Here is a 10,664-nt window from a genome sequence, read left to right on the forward strand (position 1 = left end):
TACTCAGTAATGCTCAGGGGTTACTCCTGGCTCTGCACTCAGAGATCTCTCCTGGTGGTGCTTGGGGGAACCTTATAAGATGCCGGGGATGAAACCCGGTCCCCCAAACCAAAATTTTTTTAAAAGAAAGAAATTGAGTGTCATTATTTAGAGGTAGAAGGGGAAGAGAAGCATATACTAATTTTATTCAATAGCACAGCGGGTAGGGCGTTCGCCTTACAAGCGGCCAACATGGCCGACCTGAGTTCGATTCCTCCGCCCCTCTCGGAGAGCCCGGCAAGCTACCGAGAGTATTCGATATGCCAGACACAGTAACAACAAAGTCTCCAATGGAGACGTTACTGGGCCCGCTCGAGCAAATCGACGATCAACGGGAGGGCCTTTACCTTTACCTTTACTCAGACTGTTGCATTAATAGAGGATTCTATCAGTGTGATTATCAATTGTGATCTTTGTCTTTTTTATTTTCTAACACAGAATTTTAAAACAGAAACAACTAGAGAGATGTAAAAAAGCAATTTCTTTGTGATCACTTTTAGCTAACTGTTAATTCAAATCCTCAAAGGGAATTTCTGAGCATCATCAGGTGCAATCCAAAAACTAAAAACAAAAGAGAAGAAGTTACCTTATTTTTTTAAGAAATAATTTTAAATTTAATTAAAGAACTGTTTTATAAAGTTATTGAGTTTTAGGTATATAATATTTCAACACAAATCTCATCACCAGTGTCAACTTCCCTCTTCCAGTGTTCCAATACTCCTCCCCACCCCGGCCCAGCCCCATTTACCACCTTGACAAGTGTATTACAAAGTTTGGTGGTTGCAGTTTAGATCTCATATTTTCAGCGTTGTTGATCTGTAGTTTGGATATCTGGCTATATCACTCTCCCATATTGCCAGAATAACTAAAGTCTTGGCTCCTGATTTCCCATTATTTCTCAAAAAGGCACCATAATTTTAAAGAATATACACATTAGTACCATCTTGAAAGTTCTTTGTAGGTTGCAGTTATTTGAATATTGTGAGTTGAATCAACCTGGATTTATTTTAGTCTTGTTATGTGATAAGTATAAAAATTAAGATTTTCTTGAAAAATATTGAAGAAAGCAAATATATGAAAAAATATCTAGAATTCGATTCTTTTCCTAAGGAACACTATTTCACTTCCTGTGGGGATTAAAATTCCCTCACGAAGTATGCTGGATATTGAAAGGAAGAGAAGTTTGAAAATATGTGTATATATCATAGATAAGGACCTTGAGGTCACCAGAGAGGTAGCTCAATGGGATAAGTACACGCTTTCTCATGTTGAAGGTCTGGGATTGGTCTCAGCATAGCATGATCTGTAAGCATTGCCAGAGCTAGGGGAAGTCTCCCTGGGTACCTGAGCACGGAGCTTGGGGGAGTCCCCGAATACCTCTGGGTGTGGCTCCCAAACCAATTATTTTTCTTTTGGGGTCATATCCAGTAATGCTCAGGGGTTACTCCTGCCTCTGCACTCAGGGATCTCTCCTGGTGGTGCTTAGGGAACCTTATAAAATGCCAGGGATGGAACCCAGGTGACTGCATGCAAGGCAAATGCCCAACCCACTGTACTGTCATTCCGGTCCCCCAAACCAAAATTTTTTAAAAAGAAAGAAATTGAGTGTCATTAATTAGAGGTAGAAAGGGAAGAGAAGTATATACTAATTTTATTCAAATATTTAAGAGTTTTACTCAGATTGTTGATTAAGAGAGGATTCTATCAGTGTGATTATCAATTGTAATCTTTGTCTTTTTTATTTTCTAACACAGAATTTTAAAACAGAAACAACTAGAGAGATTAAAAAAAAGCAATTTCTTTGTGATCACTTTTAGCTAACTATTAATTCAAATTCTCAAAGGGAGTAAAAATGTAGATTTTTTTTGTATTAAACAAAGCAAAACTTATTGAACTCTTTTGAACCTCTTACATTCTTTCATAATTTGTAAATTTATTGAGAGAAAGGAAATTGCAATTTGTGTTTTGCCCATGAGAAAATATATTGAGATCAGCTGTGAGCAAAATATCACATAGCAATTCATAAGCTGTTGAAAAAAATCAATTTGGGTTTGATGCCAATGGCAAGGGAAACAAAAAAGAAAATAAGCAAATGGGATTACAATTCAAAAAGCCTTTTCACAGTGAAAGAAATTATTATCAAAAGGAAAGGTCACTATATTAATGTAAGAAGGTATTTGAGAATAAAACATATGGCAATTATTTAATATTGAAATTACATAAACAACTCATACAATAAAATTTAAAAAGTAAACAACTGGATTAAAAATTAGGCAGAGAAGACCTGAATGATAGACCAATGGCAGGGGGCTGACTGAGATTGGATCCTTGGCACTCCACAGGGTCCCTGGGACCTCTAGGAGTGATCCTTGAGCACAGAGTCAAGAGTGAGTCTTGAGCACCCCGCCTCCTCCCCTTCAATAGGTAGAGACTCTGAATGGAGTCTTTCTCAAAGAAAGAGAAATGGTTGTCAAAACAACATAGGAAGATGAGAGAGAAGGGAATCCTTGTATACTATTGGTAGGAGTGTATATTGGAGCAACCATTATAAAAGACAGAATTCCTCAAAAAATGAAAATGAAAATGAAGGACTGGAGCGATAGCACAGCAGGTAGGGCGTCTGCCTTGCACGCAGCCAACATGGCCGACCCGAGTTCGATTCCTCCACCCCTCTCGGAGAGCCCGGCAAGCTACCGAGAGTATCTCGCCCGCACGGCAGAGCCTGGCAAGCTACCGAGAGTATTCGATATGCCAGACACAGTAGCAACAAAGTCTCCAATGGAGACATTACTGGGCCCGCTCGAGCAAATCGATGATCAACGGGAGGGCCTTTACTTTACTTTACTTACTATTATCCAGTTATCTTGCTTATGTGTATACTCAAAGAAAACAACAACAAAAACCAGATATCCAAAGAGTATTATGCACTTCCATGCTCCCTGTAACACTATCCATAATAACCAAGAGCTGAAAGCAACCGAAGTGTGTCAATCAACATATGACTGGATAACAATGTGAAGTATATTATACACAATGGAATTATATAATATGTATAATTGTGTATATTATTGCCGCTCATAATAACCTGAATCAACCTTGAGAAGATTAGGTCAAGTGAAATAAACCTGATGGAAAGAAAAAAGCAATGGTTTCACTTATATATGGAAGATAAAGAAACATAACTAAATATTGAACAAATAACTACGAGAGAAAGTCAGATTATAAGAGCAGAAGTAGTCAAAGGAAGAGAAGGAATATAAGGGTAAAATCAATTTTATGGTGAAGAATGAAAACTATACTTTTAGTAGTGAGCATATACAGATGTTGACTTATTTTCCTGTATGTCTATGACTTATTAAATGTTATATATAAACCAATACTAATTTAACAACAAAATTTAAACTTTTTATCTTTAGTGATAATTAGGATAAGTAATCCAATTAATATATTTAGTTAAAATCAAATAATTGAAAATTTTAATTTAGAGATGTTCTCTACAAATAATAGAGAATTTAGATTAATATTCAAATGATATGCTCACTTCTATTTAATTTTTATGTAAAATCTAAATTTTGAACTTTGTGAACGTTTATATTATAAGAAATTTGAAGGATGAATTACCATAACAGATAGATCTTCAAATTCATTCACTAATTTGTTTAGTTACTTATTCACTCATACAACTCCATTACTTAAAAAATCAATCTAACATTTATTATTTCCCAAACACAGATATAGGCATTGCTGCATTGTGTATACAACAGGGAAAAAGGGTAGAAAGAGACTTTCACCTACTATACCTCAGAGTTAATGATAGTGGACAACTGTGATTTCACAGAATGTGTGGGTGCTACTGTTAACCGAAAGGATGGTGGTTTGTGCCGACTCAGGGATAACAAATGTGAGTTCACCAAATATTTGGGTGCTGTGCAAGTATGCATTCGGTGACCAAGAGTCACTTCCCGTCCTCCCCAGCAGAAAGACAGAGAGATGGGGGACCACAGCCTGATGGTGAAAATGGCCCTTTTAGTGCACAGCTGCTAGCATACTTAGAGGGACTTTAATCCTGTAGAAGGACTTTAACATCCACAGGGGTCAAAGGTATAGGACTGCATGTCCATGTGATTTACAGAGGTAAAACATTCCAGCAGAGGTAATTCTCTGGGGAAGATAAACTCAAAGAGACACTCCGTCTCCCAGGGTTGTCTATATTGCTTTTCTCTTTCCCTCTAGTCACATATATCAAACAATTACGTCAAACAATTGGTCAAACAATTAATTCTACTTCTTACCAATACCTGTGGTCATTTGGATAAAAACAGTAAGAGATAAAGATCTCAAAACTTAGTTCTCTGGGCTCTGAGAGCAAGCGAGGCTTTTACCATAAATCCCAGTTTAAGTCCTCAGGTCAGTTCAGCTTGTCCTTCCCTGTGGGGGTTCTGTCTCTTAAGTCATAACAGCTTGCATCAAGACCATGCATTTATGCTCTCTAGACTATTCGATTTCGGTGCCAGGTAGATTTGACACTCACCCCAGGGTCCATCCCCATCCTGCAGCAGAATCTCCCTTTGGGGGTGCTAGGAACTACAGTGATCAAGCCTGAATCAAGTAATTACGACAAGTGTCCAAGAGTAGATGTATTTCAGAGTCAATCAACTCCCAAATATTAGGAGATAGCATTAAGGTCTTTCTGTGTTTAAGCAAAGAACATTAATCTATAGTAAAAAATGAAAAGGCTATAGGGGATCTCCTGCCCCCGCGCCTAGTTATTCCTTGCCAGGGCCCCTTGGAGGGGAGCGGGTTGAGCTTTCCTCCCCGCCCTGACCAGGGCCCCGACAGCCGAAGACCTCCAGGACCAGCCACCACCATGCTGAGACCACTCTCCGCACACCTGAAGGCACCGGCAGAGGGACAAAGCCACGTGGGTACCGGCAGTGGGACAAAGCATTCGCGGCCGCGTGACATTTTATTATGACATCTCATTCCTACTTTGACAAACTGGCAGGCTACCGAATGTAGCCTGTCCACACGGCAGAGTCTGGCAAACTCCCCGTGGCGTACCCAATATGCCAAATACCAGTAACAATGATGGGTCTCATTCTCCTAAAGAGCCTTGAATATAATCTCAGGGCTAGGATGAAGGAGACGTTACTGGGTCCTGCTCGAGGCAATCGACGAATAACAGGATTATCTGTGATCTGTGATCTGTGATAGGGGATCTAGAAAAGCAAGTAATTAATTGCAAATACAAAATTCAGAATTACCAGAAAGTTTAGGCTTATTGGTAACCAAGATTTACTTGGGGGAACTGTGGCAATGAGAGATAAAACACAAGGAAAAGTTTAAAGATAAACTTAAGGGGATTAGGGATGCTCACAAGTGCACTGTAAGCTTCTCTGGAAAGAGGAAAAGGGGCAATTCACTGATGAAACCTAAAACACTTAGGGTTAATATCCAACATGCAATTATGTCAGAACAACTGGTGAACTAAAGGCTATAGTTGGAGAGGTCAGTGAAACATGTCTCCTAGAGGTTCTTAAAAATCTGGTAGAGGGACTATATTTTTGAAATACACACGAAGAGGATATAGAATCAGAATTGGTCATTCATACAAGAGCTGTTTCTTCTGAAGGTAGAATTTGAAAACATCCATTATACTTATTTTAAAAGAAAAAGTAAACATTTTCACCAATCCAAGCTGGCCTTTGGTTTAAAGGAAGAGAATTGTGATGGATAGAGACTCATGTCACACTGGTCCAACTTGTAACCCTAACTCATCATCAAGAAATTTAATATGCTAGAATTAAAAACAGTTCCTGCTCAATACTCGAAGGTTGTGGGCATTTACTACCAGGAAATGGGCATTATAGATAAACTTTTAAAATGCTGTTAAATTTTAACTATCCGTTGCATATCCTTTAAAAAACTTGTGACTTTACAGTTATATTTAACTTGGAGCTAACAAACTTCTAGCTCTCTCTTCTCAAAAGAAGATGAATGTCTTAACTCTGTTCTCTTATGTTGGCCCAGCGTAGTGACAAAATACCACATAAAATACCACATTGGCTGTGAAAAACCTTAGTGATACCAATTCCAAAATATTGAGAAATAAAAATTGAGCAATGATGAAGAGTGCTATTGACTTTATTCTCTCATACTAACTTAGCATAAAATCTAGGAATTCTTTACATTCAAATTTGGGAAAGAGAAACAAAGATGTCAACTACTACTTAAAAGTGAAAACCATGGCAGTATTTCCTACAAATATGATCATTTCCCTCCCCTCTCGCCCCTCTCTTTGGGAGGGGATATACCTGGATGTGCTCAGGGTTTACTTCTGGCTCTGGACTCAGGGTTCACTTCTGGCAGGGCTCAGGGGGGATCACATAGGCTGCCAGGGATCAAACCTGGGTCAGCGGTAAGTCAAGTGCCCTACCCCCTGTACCTGTATCATTTCTCCAGTCAAACATGATCATTCTTATCTTCTCTTCAAATACATGCATTAAAAAAATCGGTGTCTTATCTGAAACGAGGTAGGAGAAAGTGGGAAACATCAGGATTTATGTCCTTCATGCTTTAAACTTCCTATAACAGCCACTTTAATCTAAATCTCTCAGATGCCAATAGCTGGGTTTGAAAGACACCACCACACTGAAAAGGTGGACTCTGTTGTAACCACTTATTAAAAAACAAACCAAGCCAAAGTTGTGGTTTAAAAATTGGGACCAGATGATGCTTAATAAGCATGAAATGCTTTCAGTGTTACAAACGAGAACCAGGTGTGGGGGGATGCAGCCTGGTGCAGAGTATGGCCATGAGAAATCTGGGCTCATCTTTCTGGCAAAGGGCAAGAGGATCAGAAGCCTGGCCCCCACCTTATTTTCTGGAGGTGAGATGTCCAACTACAGAGGAAAGACTGAACATTGGAAAATGGAGGAGAGCACGAAGATAATCTCCTTAAAAATATAGATGTGTTATGAAATCAAGTGACTTCCAAGCAGAAAGGGAGGAAATAAATGCTGAGAAGCAACGTGACAACCATTCCCACATAGCAAAGCTTCGTTGCTAAGTCCCCTGCTGTGAAGGGCACCAACTAATCAAGTGCATTAGGACCTTTACCTTAGTAAAGATTTATCTTTGAATAAGAAGGTTTTTTTGGGGGGACGGAGTAGACATTGGGTAACTTCCATCAAGTTAATCTTTCTGGGCCTTGATTTTTTAAATTTGTAAATGTATGATTGAAAATGTGCAAAGAAAACAAAACATGAACTGCTATGTAAAAGTGAAAGCCATGATAGAATTTCCTATAAACATAGCCTTTTTTGGGGGGGGTTTGTTTTTAGGGCCATACCTGACCTACCTTTTGTTATAATATGGATACGATAGTTTTAAAGCTTATGGGATTGATGTACAGTTACTGTACCACCACCACCAACGTGCTCAAGATCCCCCACCAATGTTCCTCTGTCCCCTTCTCCCAACTTTAATATTGGTAACTAAGTAAAAATTGGAAAAGAAATGGACAAAAATAATTGTGGAATATCCAATAGCTCGGGGTTGCCTGTTTACTGTCTCATGTGTAGAAGGGGAAATGAGCTTGCCCTGATAGAGGAGATGTGATGTAAGAGAGGATTGGCAGGAATAGTTAGTTAGAAAATAGAGGAGCCCTTAGCTTGATTTGATTAATGCCAATTCTGGATTTCTGGATCCATATGTTACACATACACTTACCCATTTGACAAATACATCAGTGTTTTTATGACACGTCAAACACCGGGGATGTACAATGACTCTGCATATTCTACCATAACAAAATATGTAGGCTGGATGGCTTAAACAACAAAGTTATTTTCTCATAGTTCTGGAGGGGCTGGAGTGATAGCACAGCAGTAGGGCATTTGCCTTGCACGCAGCCAACATGACCGACCAGAGTTTGATTCCTCCGCCCCTCTTGGAGAGCCCAGCAAGCTACCAAGAGTATCTCACCCACACGGCAGAGCCTGGCAAGCTACCCGTGATGTATTCAATATGCCAAACACAGTAACAACAGAGTCTCCAATGGAGACGTTACTGGGCCAGCTTGAGCAAATCGATGAACAATGGGAGGACAGTGACAGTGACGGTTCTGGAGACTGGTAGCCTGAGGTTAGGGGACCAACATTGGGGTAGCCTGTTGAGAACTGTTTTCCTGGCTTGCAGGGCTGTCTTCTTGTTGTTTGCTCCTATGACCTCTAATTTCTTTATACACAGAGCAGGGAATGGGAGGGGGGGCGGGAGTGAGGAAGGAAGGAAAGTCGAGAGCAGAGAAATAATAGGGACAGAAAGAGAGAGAGGAGGCAGAGGAGGAGGGGAGAAGGAGAGAAAGAGAGAGAGAAAGAGATTTCTTTGTTGTCTTTCAATGCAATCTTAGGATGAGAGTTTGATCCTCATGACCTCATCTGATCATAATTATTTACCAAGGGTTCTATTTCCAGGTGCCATCACATTGGGGTTTTGGATCTTTTAAGGTGTGGGTTTTGAAAATACACAAATACTACAGTCAATAAGAATTCTGGAAATATTGAAGTATAAAAGGAGAGTAGACTCTGGACCAAACACGATGGCCACTCAATACCTCTATTGCAAACCACAACACCCTAAAGGAAAAAGAGAGCAGAAGGGAATGCCCTGCCATAGAGGTGGGATGGGGTGGGGGGATGGGTGGGGGGTGGGAGGGTTACTGGGATCATTGGTGATGGAGAGTGGGCACTGGTGGAGCGATGGGTACTCGATCATTGTATAACTGAAACCCAAACACGAAAGTTTGTAAGTCAACAACTGTACCTCATGGTGTTTCACTAATGAAAATTAAATTAAACAAACAAACAAAAGGATAACTTTTTAAAAAATGCCTGTAAAAAATGCCTGTAAATTGACATAAAAAGATGAATGAGGAATTTTGGATATGGCAATAGTTTGAACAAAGGCCAGTGGGCAAAATTATAGGAAATATTATAAATATCTGATTTATCTGAATACAGGATGGGTAGTCCCCAGATTTTGGGATGGTCTTAATTTTAGTGTGAGAAGCTTTGGCTTTATTGTATTGAGGGGATGGCTATTTTTTTATGAAGAGCAATATAATGAAAACTGTACCTTGAAAATTGAACTATATCAAATTAAGAAATTTCTGCATGGCAAAAGCAGACTAGAATATAAAGACACCCATTTTACTGAAAGAAAATATTTGCTCATTGTACATTTGGCAAAGGCTAAAATCTAAGATCTATAAAGCATTTGAAAAACTGAACTAAAACAACAAAACTCAAAGAAACCCAGGGCCAGAGAGATAGTACAGGGGTTATGTCACATGTCTTGAATGTGGTTGATGCTAATTTGATCCCTGGCAAAATGTGATTGCCCATATACCACTAGGAACTTCCTTGGCACAGTCAAGGAGGCCCAAGATTATCTGCAGCAATGCAGGGCCCAACCAGCACTATGCCCTTGTATTCTTATGCCCTTGTATTGAACCACTAGTCAGGTGGACCGGAGAATTTCTCAAAGTGCCCCAAAGAATCCTGGGAACTGCTTGAGAGGCCTCTCAGAGAACAACACCACAAACTTCACCAAAAAAAAAAAAAAAACCCAGCAACTCCATCAGAAAAACAAGAAGAGCTGAACTGCCACATCCTCAAAGAAGACATTTAGTGGGTCAATAGGTATATGAAACAGTGTTCTTCATCATTTATCATCAAGGAAATGCAAGTCAAAAAAATGAGCTTTCACCTCATACTTGTGAGATTGGCAAATATCAACAAGAACAAAACCAATCAGTACTGGCAGGGTGAGGGTAGGGGAAAGGAACCCTCACCTACTGTGGGTGGGAAAGTCATCTAACTCAGCTTTGTTTGAAAATAGTATCAAGACTTTTTAAAATATTAAGAATTGAACTGCCTTATGATCCAATGACACTGCATCCTGGCATCTACCTAAAGCACCACCAAATGGTATTTTGAAAAGATCTGATTGCTACATGGATAGACTACAGGATAACATATTGAGTGAAGTTAGTCAGGGCAGAGAAGAACAAATGCAGAAGAATCTCTCTCATATGGAATATCAAGTAAACTGTAAGGTACTTAAAAATAGCCAGTGTAATAGCCCCCAAGAGAAGGCCTGCAGAACTGAGTTTGCCAAGGGGGTGGGGTCGAGTGAATGGGAAAGAACATGGGGTCATAAGAGGAGGGACACTGGCACTCTGGTGCGGGTGTGGTGTTGGAACAGTGTCTTAAACATTACTATTTGTAAAATATTTGTAAATCATAGCGCCTAAGTAAAAATGGGAAGAAATATCTAACAAACAAAACCCAAACATATAATACCAAACTCAACCCTCCTATTCTTTAGAATGTTTATTCTGAGTATAATGCATAGAAAGGAGTAGGAAGAGAGGTGGCGGGTCAAATTCATAAGCGAGCTTGTGAGACTCCTGGTAGTAAGAAAACTGGGTGGGGGGCTGGAACAATAGCACAGCAGGTAGGGCATTTGTCTTGCACCCGGCCGACCCAGGTTCAATTCTCAGCATCCCATATGATCCCCTGAACACCGCCAGGAGTGATTCCTGAGTGCAAAGCCAGAAGGAA

The sequence above is a fragment of the Sorex fumeus genome, unplaced genomic scaffold (genome assembly GCF_029834395.1).
Source record: "Sorex fumeus unplaced genomic scaffold, SorFum_2.1 ptg000015l, whole genome shotgun sequence".
NCBI classification, from domain to species: domain Eukaryota; kingdom Metazoa; phylum Chordata; class Mammalia; order Eulipotyphla; family Soricidae; genus Sorex; species Sorex fumeus.